General features: G+C 40.4%; 1 long non-coding RNA gene across 3 annotated transcripts in view; it reads left to right on the top strand.

The window, feature by feature from the left end:
• The window catches only part of LOC110349146 (uncharacterized), a 29,596-nt gene that overhangs the window by 354 nt on the left and 12,233 nt on the right, over positions 1–17,009 (top strand). For 2 of the 3 annotated variants that reach the window (XR_015443624.1, XR_015443625.1), the window contains exon 2: positions 42–16,785. This is a non-coding gene — a long non-coding RNA (uncharacterized LOC110349146). Of the gene's footprint in view, positions 1–41; positions 16,786–17,009 lie in introns of those variants that run through there. The other variant, XR_015443626.1, reaches the window with a different exon arrangement.

Below are 17,009 nucleotides of genomic sequence, written 5' to 3'. Positions count from 1 at the left end.
ACTAGATTTAGGCAGAAGCTAACTTCCAGTTTGATTTCCAGATTCTAAATTGAGACGATTCTGAAGAAATTTCCTCAGGAAGTTGTTGAAGATACCTGAACCAAAACAAATTGGAGTTAAGTACCCTTTTGGAAGTTCAGTGAAATCTATGGGCCCCTTTTCAAAATAATATCTTTAAATTAAAAATATAAACTTAAGATGACAGTGGAAATTGACTAAATATACAATTATCAAAACACATGCCTACTATGGTGATACACACCTGTAATCCCAGCACTCGGGAGGCTGAGGGAAGAGGATCACCATAAATTCGAAACCAGCCGGGGCTACATGGTGAGTTCAAGGCTAGCCTAAACTGCACAGCAAGATCCTGTCTTTAAAAAGAACAGCAACCAAAAAAACCACACAGGTCTCAAGTTAACATTCCACTCAAAACCATAGGATAGAATTGGTCATAGGCCCTATAAAAGCATGGTTGAAGAGAGTCTGATGTTTAAACAAGGGAGCCAAGAGGTACAACCTTCTGAAGTACCACCAAAGGAGAAAGCTAGAAGTATTTGTCGATACTATAAATGACCACTACATAATGTGTATATGACAAACTTAACACAAAATATAGCTAGGGATATGGCTCAGCACTCTCTGAGTTCAATTCCCAGTAGCACAAAAAAAGGGAAAAAAGAAAAAAACATAGCTCTTTAGAGATGGTGTTATTATAGACACCTAAATTAGGTAGGACTATTATAGGCAGTCAGACAGGGCTAGGCCCTTGAGGGAGTCAGTGAAGAAGACTAATAAGTTTTCCTACTCTTAATATCTGTTCTTCCTTAGAATTCATTCTTGGACTTCATGGAGCATGAACTTGGTGTATCGTACATCTAGCAGGTTGGGAATTACATTTATTTCCCCTATATCTTTCTTAGAGATCCCATCAAGATAATTGGAAGGAGGTAAGAGTTTGCTTTTGTTTCATGGATTCTGGATTGTAAGTTGTTTAGGTAATCAGAAATTTTCATTCTTGTCTTTTTATGCATTTATTTTAGTTTAAATGATGGTAAATTTATGTTGAGAACATGGAAAGATTATGATTTCTTTGATGGACATTTTTTTTTTGGTACCAGGAATCAAACTCGGGTCCTTGCGCTTGCGCAGCAGGCGCCGAAACCACTGAGCTAAATCCCCGGCCCGCTTTGATGGACGTTTTACTTTTACAGGCAAGGTCTTGTATTCCTGTTTTGTATATGCTGCATTTGGACTTAAGTTCAGCAACTAGTAACCTGAGTATACTAGTGTTTCTTGCTTGACCTGTTTGACTTGTTTGACTATTTTAGCTGTTATGTAAGACTGTCCCTTAGTGGACGTTGAAACTAACTAAAATGTGAATTTATGAAATGCTGTAAAATGGGTATTTTTTGAAACCTAGTTTATACATTTGCGTATTAATAAATCATGAGACACCAATTCCCAGTAAAGGACAATAGGTCAGCAGCCATTCTTAAGAGTTGGGGGACAGGTTTTACTGGGACAGTCTGGCTTGATCACCCCTTTACACTCTAGAGGGAATGTTGAACTTGCTCTGCCTCAGTTTCCTTTCTGATCTGATCTTCTGTTGCTGAGGAGGCAATCTTAGCTCTTGAGATTCCTCACTCTTGCCTTTCCAGGCTGAGAGTGACTACTCATGGCCAAGGTGTCTCAATAACTCACCGTGAGTGTGAGAAGAAAAGACTTCCTTTTTCTGATCTTATTTCTGATCTTTATTTTCCTTTTGGGAGGCATGTTAGATTAAAGAGGGAAGAATCCTAAACTTTCTCAACCTTTCCCTCCTATCCAGCAACTAAGAACTTTTCACATTTGGTGTAAGGGAGAATCCCCTACCCGCTGGCTCTCTCTCCCCTCCTGGGTCTGCTGCTTATCATTGATGTGTTTAGGGGAGGGAAGTATTTTCACTAGTAAGTTGTGGACTTTGAAACATTTGCTGTAAACTTGTAAAATGCTTTGTAATGATTTTGTTTTGTTTTGTTTTTAGACAGCTCAGACTTTATGAAAGCCTAACAAACAGTGGTTACTCTGCCAGCTAGTTAAATGCTTAGAGCAGCTGCCACTCTTAAAGCAGAGGACAGGCTTCCCCACCACCTTCTGGTTAATCCCCCACCAAAGCCAGTGGGAATGCTGGCCAGACAGGCAGCTGGATTCCTTTCTGGAGACGAATCTCTGGTTGTATGGAACCAGTGAAAGCTGAGAGAACAACTGAGAGGTCATGGCCAGGGCGACTCTCTGGTAGATACTCAAAGTCTCCTCCCTGGAAGCTGGGTCCCAACAGCGTGAGCGGGTAACCAGTAGGAAAATCTCCATCTATGTATCATCCCTTCTGTACTCCTCAGTGACGTGAGAGATAACTCTTCAGTGATCCTCTGGTATCCTCTGTCCCGAGTGACCTAAGACAACATTATTGGAGCCTTTCTTAAGCCTCCATTAAGAGTTGAGCCACAAGGTCTGACTTCTCTCTCTGCTAGTAAGAGAGACCCTCTCTTCAGAAAGGTCTTCATACATTTGTAGGGCTAGGGCCGGGGATTTAGCTCAGAGGTTCTGCCACCTGCCCTGCAAGCACAAGGACCCGAGTTCAATCCCCAGTACCAAAAACAAACAAACTACAAGGGCTAGAAACAGGTGAAAACAATAACTCTCTCCATCCCCTGAGAAAGTTTTGGTAGGACAAAGGTCTAAGTTTAGAGAGAACCCCTCAGGCTTTTTCTTTTCATTTCAACTTACTGGGAGTTGTCGTTGAAACTCCTTAGCTCAATAGACCACCTTCTCTAAACAAGAGTGGACCTTCCTCCAAGAGGTCAGGCTGAGACAGCTTTCAAAAACTGTCTTTAACACAAGAGAACAGCTATCAGAGGAGTGATTTTCACTTGTGCCTTATGTATGCTAACTAGGAATAGAAAAAAGGGGGTTTGGTTAGCCTTTCTCTTCTTTCATGTACATGTAAAAAACTGATAAATGTGCCTTTACTAACATGTAAGTTGTGGTTGCTGGGTGATGAGTGTAAGTTTTAACCCATGAGCTTCATAAGTGTGTTGTAGAGACAGAAATTTCAGGATGGATTTTGAGTAAAACTTAGCCTTGTCTTGCTGCAAGTGAAGATTGCCTGGGTAATTAGGTAGATAGCACAAATGTCTTGGAGACTTCTTCACCTTAGGGACCAGGGCAGGATTTTTCCATTACTTAATTCTATCTCTAGAGTTGATCTCTTTTAGAAGGCTGGGAGGTGCTCCAACCATTCCCAGTTTGTCCTTTGATCTTTCTTTTCCTCTCTTTCAAAGAATTGGAAAACAGTGGTTCCACTCTCTTGATTATTGATTTAATTTTGCTAGTAATGCTTCCTTCCTTAAACATCACTGTTACATCTAGCATCAGTTGTACCTTGTGCTTTTGGAAACACATGCTGGAGTTAGGAGTGTAAGTTTCCAGGGAAGGTAGGGGTGTGAGTTGGTAAGGCTGGACAGTCTGACCCAACCTGACTTCTGGTCACTCTCCAGATAGCAGCCACTTGCTCTGGAGCAAGTCAGCTTGGGGGATGCCTTCAGGATATAGAAATCAAGTATAAATTAAAAGGACACCAATTCTTTCTCTTGTATTTCAGATGGGAGACTCAGTGTCAAAATCTCTCACTCCTTTAAAATGTATTGTTAAGCACTAGAGAATGTTCGACCTTCACATATTAAAAAAGAGCCATTTGGGAGCCGGGGATTTAGCTCAGTGGCACTGCACCTGCTTTGCAAGCGAAAGGTCCTGAGTTTGATCCTCAGTACTAAAAAAAAAAAAAAAAAAAAGTGCAAAAAAGAGCCATTTAATATTTTTCTACACCCAAACCTGGTCTGCACACCCCTCCTAGAAATTGTTAAAATTACCTTTAACAATCTGTTCCTTTAGAGGGAACAGTTACATGTGCCTATCAAAACAGCAATTTTCTCTATCTGCTGTGGCTATCAAACAACTGTGGCTATCAAAGCAGCATTGAGAAGCCTGTATAGCTAGGTATTCCAATCAGATAAAACTGTCAGCCTAGGGCCCATCTTAAAAACTGTCTTTGCTTTCATCAGTGTACAAGGTTTTTATTCCTTTTGGTTCTTATTATAAGAGATCTCTAATAATTGATCTATAAAAATTTCTGACTAATCTATTTATAGTCACAAACTTAAAAACTGTAAAAGGGTTATTGTAATTCAACTTGCCCAAATACATCTGAGTGCACTCTAGACTATAAACAATTGTTGGGCCAGGGATGTAGTTCAATGGCACCATGCCTGCCTGGCAAGCATAAGGTCCTGAGTTTGATCCCTGGTACAGGAAAAAAATCGTCTTACATCTGTCTGTCTGTTCAATTTGTGACTGGTTGCAACATCCACATCTGTTTTGTTTGAGCTCAACAATTTTTTTATTCTTATTGCCTTATTGGATTTTAAATTATGTCTGCAATTTAAGTTGGCTTAAGTGTCATTAAAGTTAAGGGCATGCTTCCACCCAAGTTGCCAGCCGATCAAAATGATGTCAAGTCTGGTTTTACAATTGCAGTTTCATAGTGTTGTCTGTGTACAATAACTTGGGAGTCTTGTACTGGTCAAGAACAATGTATTAATCATTATGATCTGGTTCTCATAGGTCATCTGAAAACTTTGTTAAAATAACTAAATGGGGACCCCTTTGGCTTAAGGAAACTGCTGAACAAGACTCCCCTTGGTAAATAGAGGAGCAGCTGCCTGGAAACATTTTCTTCCTGTCTTTATTCACTAATGGGATCCCCAATAATTTCCATAGCCTTATGGGAAACACACTCCAATGAACATTGCTAAATATGTAATATGTTTACATTGGTTATCATCAAAGGGTTAAGTTCTCTGTGAGTAAAACTAAGGTTTTCTAATAGATGTACTTGGTACAAAACTAATTTAAGACGTAAAGGTTTCCATATAGCTGTGACACCCATTATTGCTGATTTCATGGTGTACTAAATGTATTCATGCCTTCTGGGTGTACAGGTTTTCAAAGATGTAAAACTTAGGTTGCTTATGGTGTAAGCTTTTTTTCTTTAGACTCATATCTGCTTTTTTCTTGTGCTGTAGCTACTTATCATAAGAGGTACATTTCAAATCAACATGAGACCACCAATCAAATGATAGTTTTAAAAACAGAAAGCTTATGTGATCTGTATGTTATATATGTCTCACTACACTTAGAGATGCTCAGACACTGAGCAGTCCAGACAATGACACATGTTTCTTCAATCCTACTGAAGGAAGGATAACAAATTAGATGAGAGCTTCTTTTGTGTACTAGAGAGAGATGATTGACTAAAAAGGCTATTCTATACAAAGATAGACATTAAAATGTGTTTCAAAAATAATATGCTGAAATACTATGTGTGGTCTTGATCTAAGTTTTCTCTGTGAAACTGTATAATTGTTGTCTGTGAACATTCTGTAGGGACACAACTACTAAAACAACCATCATTGGTAAGAAGTAACAGTCCTAGGGCTGAGGATTAAGCTCAGTGGTTCCAGCGCCTCCCCCTCAAGTGCAAGGTCCTGAGTTTGATCCCCAGTGCCAAAAAAAAAAAAAAGAAAGAAAGACGTAACAGTCCTCTGGCTATATTTTACATTTCAAAGTGCTTGATATTCAGATGAGATTATAATAATTTAGCTCATTGCTCCCTCTGCATTACTGATATAATCTTCTCTTCTGGGTGTTCAACAGCTGAAATTTGGAGACTAAAACTAGAAAGGTAACTATAATATTAAGCTTTCTTTATCTCCTAGGGAAGCATGCAAATCTGGTCATTGTGACTTGAATCTTCAGATGCACCTCCAGCCATAGCTCTGATGTGTTCACATCTTCTGCACTGACACCCTCCAGGACCTAGCCCTATCTGAATGTCTATAATATTTCTACCTATTTCCTTGCACAATCTTATAACAGCTGGGAACTCAACAGTAAATTCCTAAATAGGAAGTCCCCTCTCTTTCTGTCTGGTAGAGATACCTTGAGAACTAAATGGGATAAGGCGTGTTAAATGACAGCCACCCATAGGGACAGAACCTAAGTTCCTCTTTCTTTTCAGCTCTGGGGCTAAGGTTAAGAACAGGCTGTGAAAGGAAGTAAGTCACAAAACCTGTGATTTGTTTAAATATAAAGAATTCTAGAAGGTCATGTCTGACAAAGTTAAGCTTCTGGTTGCACAAAGCTACATGTGCAGTGCTGTCCACCTCAAGCAGTCCAGGCTCTCTCTGGTTGATATCTATGGTTGTTGGTCTCTAAATGTAAGTCTCTGAGGTAGAATCACAATGGAGCAAAATTCTTATGACGGAATTTATGTGCATACTACCTTGATTTTAAAATGTTTATAAATAGACTGGTTTTAATGTTTGAAATGCTTATTAAAAGACTTACTTGGGCCGGGGATTTAGCTCCATGGTGTCACTACCTGCCTCACAAGTGCAAGGTCCTGAGTTTTATCCTTGGTACCAAAAAAAAAAACCAAAACCACAAAAACAAACAAACAAACAAAAAGACCTACTCACATACCTACTCAAAGACCCAGTCCTAGGTCAGTTTTCCTGGGAAAAAGATCTTTACACTCTCAGCTTAATGTGCAGGAGATTTATTGTGCAGGAAGGCAGAGGATGGGAACAAGGAAGGGCGTATTATGCTGCACAGAGGCCTCAGCCTCTCCCACAGGCACCTTCTCAGGATGGCCCACTGAGCTGCCCAGGTGGAGCAGTGCACCCAACTCATCTGCTACTACAGGTGGGCCTCGGCAGCTGGGGTTGTGATGCCCAGGCCCTGGGAGGTGGTTTTAGGTGATGTGGCAGAGCTGTCCTGGGTCCCAGGCCATCATGTTGCTGGTACCATACAACAGCCAGCTCTGCACTCTAGTAGAAATGTTCCATTTTTCCTGTGGATGCAACATGGTGAGTTCACATCTCTGCTGAACCCTGGTTATGTTACAGTTGAATGGGCCAATACTGTTATAATCCAGGTTCTTGTGAATGATGAAGAAAGAATTGTTTCTCATTATTTTTCCTTTCCCTTCTTTCCTTTCCCCTGCCCCTCCCACTACCCCTACCCCTTTGGACCTTTTCTTCCTATTTTGCATTATCGATTATTCATTCTAATCATTGGTACATTTTAGGTATACAATATAATGATATTCATCATTGGAAATTTGGAACTTTACATAATCTCTCTTGGTTCTTATTTTTCACCCTTGCCCAGCCTTCCCTTCAACCCCTCCATTCCTCCCTATTTACAAAGATTTTGTTCCTATTTTTCCATTTTCTCATATTAATCCCATTCCCTTCTTTCCTTTCCCCTAGCCCTCCCACTTCCTTCCCCTTTGCCCCTAAAGAAAGAATTGTTGAACATTTATCCAGTAGTAAGTAGTAAGCAACCATGCTTATGAAAGATAATGGGAAGTTGTGCTCAGAGTCAGTCTGTGTCAACAAAGGTATAACACAACCAAAAAAAGTGCCAGGGCAACAGAAAAGCACTGCACACCAGTCACATGTAGCAGCAGCAACAGGAAAAAGAAAGGCTGATAACTCGGGCTTTCAGAATTCCAAGGCCAGACACCTCTGCTTTAGGTACCTCCCACTGAATCTCCCATGGCCCCAGTGCTTTGGCGCCTGTGTTCTCACTTAGGGCATTGGCAGTCTCTGTCACAAGCGGACATGGCGGCCACTCTACAGGCCCAAAGGGCCTCTGAGTTAAGGCGCCCTGGGGCTCAGAGGAGCCAAAGGGAGTTGGTGCATCTGCCAACTCAAGAGTCAAGCAATCTCCCAAATGCAACCATTTATTGAGCATTTAACATGTAAACAGCAAAACAGAAAAAGCTGGAAGCTGGAGGTGCTGCCAATGGTGCAGGATCTTTCTTCCACCTAGCCAATGCACCCTGATAACATAGGGAGTAGGGGGAGGTGTGGGCACTGGAGCTGACAGCCCTGGAGGCAGCACTGGAATTCACAGGGATCTTGAGACTGAGCACTGGAATTCATGGTGATCCAGAGACCATTACAGCAGTGGAGCCAAACAGGTCATTCTGGACACAGCAGCTCTGTGAAGAGCAATACCTGGGGCAAAGTCCACAAGCATTGAGCCACAAGACTGGGCCAAAGAGCCGCCCAAAGGTCTATGTTTTATGCCGTGGGGAGTTTGGTACAAACAACATGTGCTAATCTTAGAGAGGCAGAAATATGCTTTTCCTTTTTTAGACATTTCTCAAAAAGAGTTCACAAGGTAAGTTTTTGGCACACCGCTCGTATGGTTATCACAGGCTAGTTTAGACTCAGGAAGTTTAGAGCCAGGCAAGCATAGGATGGCTTCTGTCCTGCTCACATCAGATCTCCTAGGCTTCTGTTATTTTATTTTTTACCTCTCTCAGGAATAACCATAACCATTGGGTGCTGTTTAGAGTTAAATGGAGGGAAGGAGGTGACTCACTCAGCTCCTTTGTGAAGGTTGTTACACAGATCCCCTGACCTACACTGTTGAGAATGTAAATGTCATGAAAACAGAAATAGGCTGATTTCAAAGACTGCAGGAATAAAACAACCTAACACATTTAATCCCCAACTAGATCTTTGGCCAAAATGTATTGTTGTTATTTTCTATAAAGGACATTATTATGACAATTGGCAAAACATGATTAAGATCTGTAAATTAGATACTATTAAAATAAGTTTTCTTGTTTCAGTGACTGTTCTATGCTTAAGAGAATATCTTTACTCTTAAGAAATACACACAACAGTATTAAAAATAAAACAGTGAAATGTTCCATTTAAATAGTACTATTTAATTCTATTTCAAATAGTCCCAATTTTGCCCTAGGAAAAGCTTTAGTATCTATAAGTGGAGAACATGACATTTTTAGTAACCAGAACTAATTACACCTCACAGAAAAGTACAGTGGACCCTCAAGTTATAACCGGCCTGACATATGAACAACTTGGGTTAATTAGGTTAATGGAAGATTCGTTTTCCTCTTGTTATCTATAGCGTGAACCCAGGTAAACATCCAGATCTCAGCTGTATTGACTCACAACCAACTTGAGTTACAACCAGCCCTCAGGAACTGATTGAGTTAGTAAGTCAAGAGTCCACTGTTTGTTTACATAGATGCCTACAAGGAGACTAGGTACTATTTTCTAAAAGTGCTCTCAAACCTTTTACAAATGTCATGGGGCTCTGTTTATTTCAAATTCATATAACTACCTCCTTTTTGCCCATGCATTTTGTTCATTAAGTCCAAATGCTCTGTACTACTTACAATCCCCTTTGATATATTTTTTAAAAGAACAATTTGTTGTCAGCTACTTCTATATTATATAAATAATGTTGGTGAATCTCTGTGGGGATTGTGACATCTAAGCAATGACAAAGTAATCTCTATGCTCAGTCAAGAAGGTGCTTTGCATCCTGGTGTGTCCCAGTAATAAAATACAGATATTGTTTAAAAACCTTTGCACTCACTACTTTCATCAGAGGATCCCAAAGCAATTTGTAAGCATTAATTAAGTTATTCAACACTCCTGTGAGCACACTGCATGTTTTTCTCTTCATTTTAAAGATGATTCAACTAAAGAAAAATTAAAAAGATAGGTAAACATATATATTCATATATAATGTATACATAAGTTACTGCATGGGATATAAAATAAATTAGAAAACAATTGGAGCATTAGAATTAGGCCTAATCCCCTTAATTTATTTGTGCCTGTAATACACATAGGTGAGCAATTCATCCCAGTTTCTCCAGGACTAGTTTGGTTTTACCACTGAAAATCCTATGGCTTGGGAATTTCCTCAATCACAGGAAAACTTGAATAATTGGCTAACCTAAGTATAGTTTCTGTTTGTATTTCAGGTAATAGAAATTGACTGTAAAACTCAGAGATCCCGTTGGTTAAACAGTAAGTTGTAGACTGGCCCACTGGTCCTGTGAACTTAAATTATCACTTTGTTCTCTAAGAGAGAGACATGGGTCAACATACATGGGCCTTTGCATTCTCCACCCAGTATTTTAATTTGATTTTTTAAAAATAAGTATGTAAATAGTGCACAATGGTGTACATAGTCGTGTAAATAGTGTACAATGAGTATGTAAATATTGGTACAAAAGAGAATTACATGTTACCTAGCCTCTTATGAGCCACTCTTCAAATTCATAACACTTAAAAAAAAGTCATAACACTGAGAAATAGAGTTATTAAAGTTCTAAGGAACTTAAAGCTTTATAGTAGGGAGGTTTGATAGAAAAAATGTAATATGTCAGAGAAAAATCAATAGTGCACTCAGAGATGTTGTGAAGAATAATGGACCCTAGGAGCCAGGCAGGGTGATGCACGACTGCAGTCCCAGTACTATGCAAGGCTGAGGCAGAAGTGTCACAAGATCAAGTCCAGCCTGGCAACTAAGAAACTTAAAGAGACCTTGTCTCAAAATTTTAAAAGGACTGGGAATAGAGCTCAGTACAAAAGCCTTGGGTTCAATTCCCAGTACTGCCCCAAGAAAAGAAAAGAAAGAAGACGCTGGGGCAAAGAAGATGTATATAATAGCACACTGCAGAGGCCTCTGGCTTGGAGGGGGCATACGAGCTAGACAGTTGCTTCAAAGCTCTGTGGTCATGGCCTGTGAAGTGGATGGAATCCCCAGTTTCTAGAAGCTCTATAAAAAGAACTGTCCTCTCTTCTCACTCTCTTCTACCCACTAGGCGGAATGTCAGGGACCCAGGCCTGTGTCTCCATCATGTCACCCTTAGAGTAGGATTGCTAGAGAAAGTACAGGATGCCCAGATGAATTTCAAGTCAGACACAGGATGAATCATCCTTTAGTACTGGTGAGCCCCCGCTCAGCTGCACCTCACCAGGGGCACAGCTGCACTGGAAAGTGATGTGTTTGTGTGAAATTCACATTTAACTGGGTGTCCTCTTTTTCTCTGTAAGTCTCACAACCTCCTGGTCACAAAGCAGAGGATTCTTTAGCAGAAAGAACAAGGCCGCCAGTGTGGGAGTCTGACTTCCACAGTACCCCCTTTATTTCTAGGATTGGGGGGACCCTCCCACATCACAACTGGCTCCTGAAGGGAGGTGTACAAGTCAGCACATCCCACCCACACAGCAAACCTTCCATTGCCTCATTCTTAAATAGGAGTGGAGAAACACACATTTGATGAAAGTTTACGTTAAAGAGAAATAGAAAAAGTGATACTGGAGAAAGTATAAAGTAGCTAATGCAGGGAAGAGAATATAATTTTTCTTCCTTTTAATTTGTAGTCCTGGGGATTGAACCCAGGGCCTTGTACATGCTAGGCAAGCGCTGTGACACCAAGGTGCATGGCCAGCCCCGGAAGAGAGCTAAGAATGAACATGAAAGGCCAGGCAGTTCAAGCCCAGCCTGGGAAACTTACCGACTAGAGAGACCTTGTCTCAAAACAAAAAATAAAGAAAAAGACTGGGGGCATAGCTTGAGTATGAAGCTCCTGGGGTCAGTCCCCAGTGCTAGAAAAAAGTAATAAGAAAATTTTAAAAATAAAATAAAATAATACAGATAAAGAAACTGGGGATATACTCAGCTTAAATGAGACCAGTGTTCCTCAGCACTACAATAGATGATAGGTAGGTAGGTATGTAGATAGACAGGTACAATACAAAACACAGAGAAATTGAAATGACATGGGCTGAATTGTGACACCCCTCCCCACTCATATGTTGAATTCCTAAGCCCTACCCCAGAATGCAATAGTACTTGGAGAAAATGTCTTTAAAGGATAATTAAATTCAAAAAGGTCATCAGGATGAGCACTTATCCAATTTTTCTGGTGTCTTTATAAGAAGAGATTGTATGGAGAGAAGATGGATGATGTGAATACACAGGAACACAGTGGCTCTCTGCGAAGCAAGGAGAGCTAACCCTGCCAATGACTTTGAATTCCCTGAGAATTGTGGGAGATAATGTTTCTCTGGTGTGAGCCATCCACCTGTGGAACATGGCTATGGAAGCCATAGATGACTGTTGCACATTATGTTCCTAAAACATGGTCAGGATGCTATGGGAAAGGACAAGCCAGAGAACAAACCTCATTCTTGGAACTTAAAAATCCAACTGCCTAAAAAATATGCAAAATCAGGCTGGGGGAATAGCTCAGTGATAGACCAGTTTACCCAGCATGCACAAGGTCCAGATTCCATCCCCAGTACCTCACACACAGTCTTGGACAGAAAGAGAAAATCTTGTGAAATACTGGACAAAAAGACATTAAATTAAAAAATAGGAAAGTGAAGGCATAATTTCTCCAAGTCCAAACCAAGTAAAGAATATTTCAGAAAGAAATAACAGCAAAATAATAGAAAAAGCTAAGTGGAGAAACAAGCTGTCTTCAAATTGAAAAAGTTTGTTGATTGCAGAGCAGTATGAATGAAGAAAACGGAAAAGTAAAAACCTACATACATTACTGGGGAGGTATAATGAGAAACTAAAAACTTAAAGACATAAAGTTCTCTCTCCATCAAAGGAATGCGAGCCAGACAAGCTTCATTTTTATCAGCAGCAAACCTGTCAAAATTCAGAGAAAATGTTTCAACCTAGCTATCAACTAGGTTGAAGGCTGACCACAAACATTTCAAATATGCAAAAATTTGGACATTTACTCTAATTGCACCCTTTCTTAGAAAGTTATTTGAATACATTCTTCAGAAAAATGGAGAAGTAAAAATCCATGGTCCAATCAAGAAGAGCAATGAAGGTAAAGGAAAGGCAGAATGTCATTTATTTGAAAGGCTTAAGAGAGAAACTCATGGGCTGGGCCGTAGCTCAATGGTGAGCACTTGGCTACCATGCTTGAGGCTCTGGGTTCCATCACCAGCACTGAAAGAAAACAAAAGAAATTTCTTCATTTATTCACCAAGTATTTTTATTGTGCATGTTAAGTGCTACTACATGTTAAGTGCTCTTCTAGGAGCTGAGATACAAGCAAGATGTGAATCAGCTAGTTGTGTATAGCGATAAATACCATATGGAAAATAAGGCAGGGAAAGGAAAGATGTGCTAGTTTAGGCAGTAGACAGGAAACCTCTGAGGGCTGCCACTTGAGCTGAGGCCTGAATAGAAGGAGGAACTAACACCTCTGGAGCAATTCATCTTGGGGAGAACCGACAGCAACCCCACAGCCAGTGGTATTGTGTTCAAAGAGTGGGGAAAAAAGCAGCAATGGCAGGAGCAGTGGGAGTGAAACAGTGGAAGCCAGTGATGGCAGAGATAGGCAGGCCCCCTCTCCGTGTGAGCCATAATGAGACAGGATGGAGTGAGCAGGACAACAGCGGAATATGGAAAAGGGGGAACTTTGTAGCAAGACAAAATGGTGTCACACAATAAGAACCAAACCAAAGGACAAAAGAAAAAATGGAAGGCTGTTTGAAACCATAGGGAAAAAAAGTTGTACAAGAGGATAAATGTATACTACTTGCCTGTCCATTAGAAAACATTTAAATACAATAATAGAAATAATTTTATTGATTTTCAATCTTTATGATCAAACTATAATAAAAGACAGATTTCATCATGATTGCTCAAGGAGAGGAATAAGCACTAGCAGAATAGGAATTTTGGAGGTTTCTATAATAGACCACAAAGGAGTTTACTTAAAATTTCAGGTGTAAGCAACAGAAGAATAAAAATATTTAGGGGCCAGGAATTTAGCTCAGTGGTTCTGCCACCTGCCTCGCAGGTGCAAGATCCTGAGTTCAATCTCTGGTATCAAAAAAAAATTTTTTTAGTTAAATATATTGGCAAGAGGAAAGGAGAGTATAGTGATAGAAGGAAAATTAAATTCACAACAATCATAGGAAGGCAATAGATAAGGCCTAATGTTGCTCTGTCCATCAGAAAGATTGGTATACACATTTGTTCTGCCACCAGTCCAGGCTGAGAAGGTTCACTTGAGATTCAGGCAGCCCTGAGAGTTCAGATTCAGTAGAGCTGTGGGAATGTCTGACATGTCTTTACCACCTCAGCAACACAGGGGGCAACACTACAACGTGCCACTCCTTGTGGAAAATATCACACAAAGCCGGAAAATTGCCAAAAAGTAATATAACATACACTACTTGTTCACATATTTACTGAGCATGTGCAGGCTGCATAACATATGCTGATTCACTAGCAAACAGAAGGCCTTGAGGAAAATCCTGGGCTACCCTGAGCACACAGCATATATATTTTAGAGGCATGTAGATAACTGGAGTTAGAAGTTCTGAACTCAACAAAGAGAAAAGAGATGTAAAGACAGAGACAAAGGATTTTTAATTGCTCTAAGCCCTAGCTCTAATTTCTTAAAAATAACACATTTATCAGTTTTACTTTTAAAACATTTAGTTTAACATAAATAATTAAATAAATCTAGAACTCCCAAATCTGCTTCTATTTGTCTAAATTATCAAAATTTTCTTTTATGATCCATCATGTGAAATAAATTCATCTACTCCTAAGGATCCATCGGAGCAAGGCGTAGTGGTGCATGCCTGCAATCCCAGCACTTGAGAGAGAGGCTGTGGCAGGAGGATCACTGTGAGTTTGAGGTCAGCCTGGGCTACATAGTGAGTTCAAGGCCAGCCTGGACTATAAAGTGAGACCCTGTCTTAAAAAAAGACCCATCGGGAGGTATCTGACATGATTCCATAGGGTGGAATTGGAGGACTGGGCTAGCAGAACTGCACAGTACCTTGCAAATGACTCCTAAATTTGAGAACTGTCTGAATCCTAGCATTACCGTTCATTAGCTGTGTGACATCAGGAAGCTACTAAACTCTCTCTTCTTTAGTTTCCTTACCCGTGAAATGGGGATAATAAATGTACCTGTCTTATAGCAATAAGGAATAATTAAGTTAATACTTGTAATAAGATAGAACAATGTGTCCACAGGATTGACCTTAAATCCTTAAAACCGTAAAGTATGATACAATTTGAGCGGAACAAAAAAGTGTTCCGCTCAAATGCTTTTCTCTGCTGGTATAGAATTCCCTCACTAGAGATTTTGTTGAAGGCTTTATGATCTGTGCAAAGCAGGCATTCTCTTGACAGGAATGACCAAACTTGTAGGAAGTAATCAAGTCCTTTCCGAACTCATCCATGTCTGAACAGAAGGGTAGCTGATAGAAGGGAGGGGGCTGATCTGCAGGGAGAGCAGAAGCATCTAAAAGGAGATGAGGGAAAGGAGGACTTGAGGGCCAGGGATTTAGCTCGAAAGTGTAAGGTTCTGAGTTCAATTCCCAGTACCAAAGGAAAAAAAAAAAAAGGAGGACTTGAAAACAGACAAACAAGCTCACGGTTTGGCCAAGAACCAGACTTGAACAGACAGAGTTTGGCTCCCATTCCCTGGGCCAGTGCCATTTCTGTCTCACACATTTAACTAAGATAGGCCAGGGATCATGTGCCAGGTTGGCCACAGGCTTGAGTTGTTCATTTCCAGACTAAAAACTGTTGTTTCTGGGCTGCCCTGGAGTCAAACCCCAGGGACCCCTTTGTTCACATTAATTTTTCTCCAACCCCACTGGCCACTGTAGTAGACTTGAATCCCAGAGCAGGGTCCCCAGGCCATCTAACCCCAAGGGCTTAGGAGGGGCTGTTTGTTCTAGCAGGAAACAGCTCATAGCAACCCAACCCACTTTGGAGAGCAGTTACCTCCAGAGACCTTTCAGCCTCTCAGGACAACACCTCGCCCACTATGCTTCTCTTGTTTCCACACGAATAGTGTCTGAGTTTGAGTGGAAAGAACATGGGTACAAATTAGGATTTGCCCTGCTTCAAGATGAGACGTTTTGATCCAACTCTGCTTTGGGAATTGAAAGCTGAAGCGTGGCCTTTATTAGAAACTTTTTCAGGCTTTTAAGTTCACTTTGAGAAGGACATTCATAGCACAGGTGGAAACGAGGCTGGATTTTAAAAGTTACCACCTACAATTTGCATTTAACATATAGGAACCACAATATGTTATAGGTAGGAAAGTGGCTCAGTGGAGTGCTTGCCTAGCATGTGCCCAGTTACCAGATGCCATAAGGTGAATTGAATTATTGGTCTGGAAGTCAGCACAACGAGTTTAATCTCAGTTACTCAGTATACAATGTGAGGTTACTCGTGTTACTTCATCAAACCTTACCTTTCTCAAAGAAAAATGGGGCATTAGATCATAAGACAAGTCTCTTCTGGCTTAAAATGCTAAGACTTATATATATAAATAAATAGCCTTTTCTCAGTGCTGGCAATCAAACCTGGGGCCTCAGCACACCAGCCCTGTGATCTACCACTGAGCTACATTCCAGCCCCTTGCTCATTTTCTGACTGTTGAGTTCTGAGAGCTTTTTATCTATTTGGATGACAGCCCTTCATCAAATATGGTTTTCACAAAAATTCTCCTCATCTGTGGCTTGTCTTTTGTTCTCTTGAGAGCATAAGGTTTAACCTTAACAGAGTCTTGGTTACCAGTGATTCCTTACAGATCATGACTCACAGTGTTGTATTTGAGAAGTCACTGCCACACCAAGATTATCTGGATTTTCTCCTGATTTTTTTTTTTTTTTTTTTTTTTTGAGACAGGATCTCACTATGTAGTTCAGGCCAGGCTTGAACTTACTGATCCCAGGCTGACCTCAAACTCATGGTCATCCTCCTGCCTCAGCCTCCAGAGTGCTGGGATCCTGATGTTATCTTCTACAAGTGTTATGCTTTTATATGTTACATGTAAGTATTCATTTGAATTAATTTTGTGAAGGATGTAAGGATTGTTTTAGATTAATTTTTTTTGTCTGTGAATGTCTACTTGTTCCAGCACTATTTCTTAAAAAGTTAACTTCCCTCCATTTTATTGCCTCTGCTCATCATGTGAATTATGCTTTCCGTGTCCACTCTGTTTCATTGATCTATCAGTCTATTCTTTAACTAGCATCTTGTTGTCTCAGTTACTG

This window comes from Heterocephalus glaber, unplaced genomic scaffold (assembly GCF_053883595.1).
Source record: "Heterocephalus glaber isolate CG9 unplaced genomic scaffold, H.glaber_assembly_v1.0 deba00001572, whole genome shotgun sequence".
In the NCBI taxonomy this organism is placed as follows: Eukaryota; Metazoa; Chordata; class Mammalia; order Rodentia; family Bathyergidae; genus Heterocephalus; species Heterocephalus glaber.
Note: the sequence above shows the minus strand (reverse complement) of the source record. Positions and strands in the feature narration are given on the sequence as shown.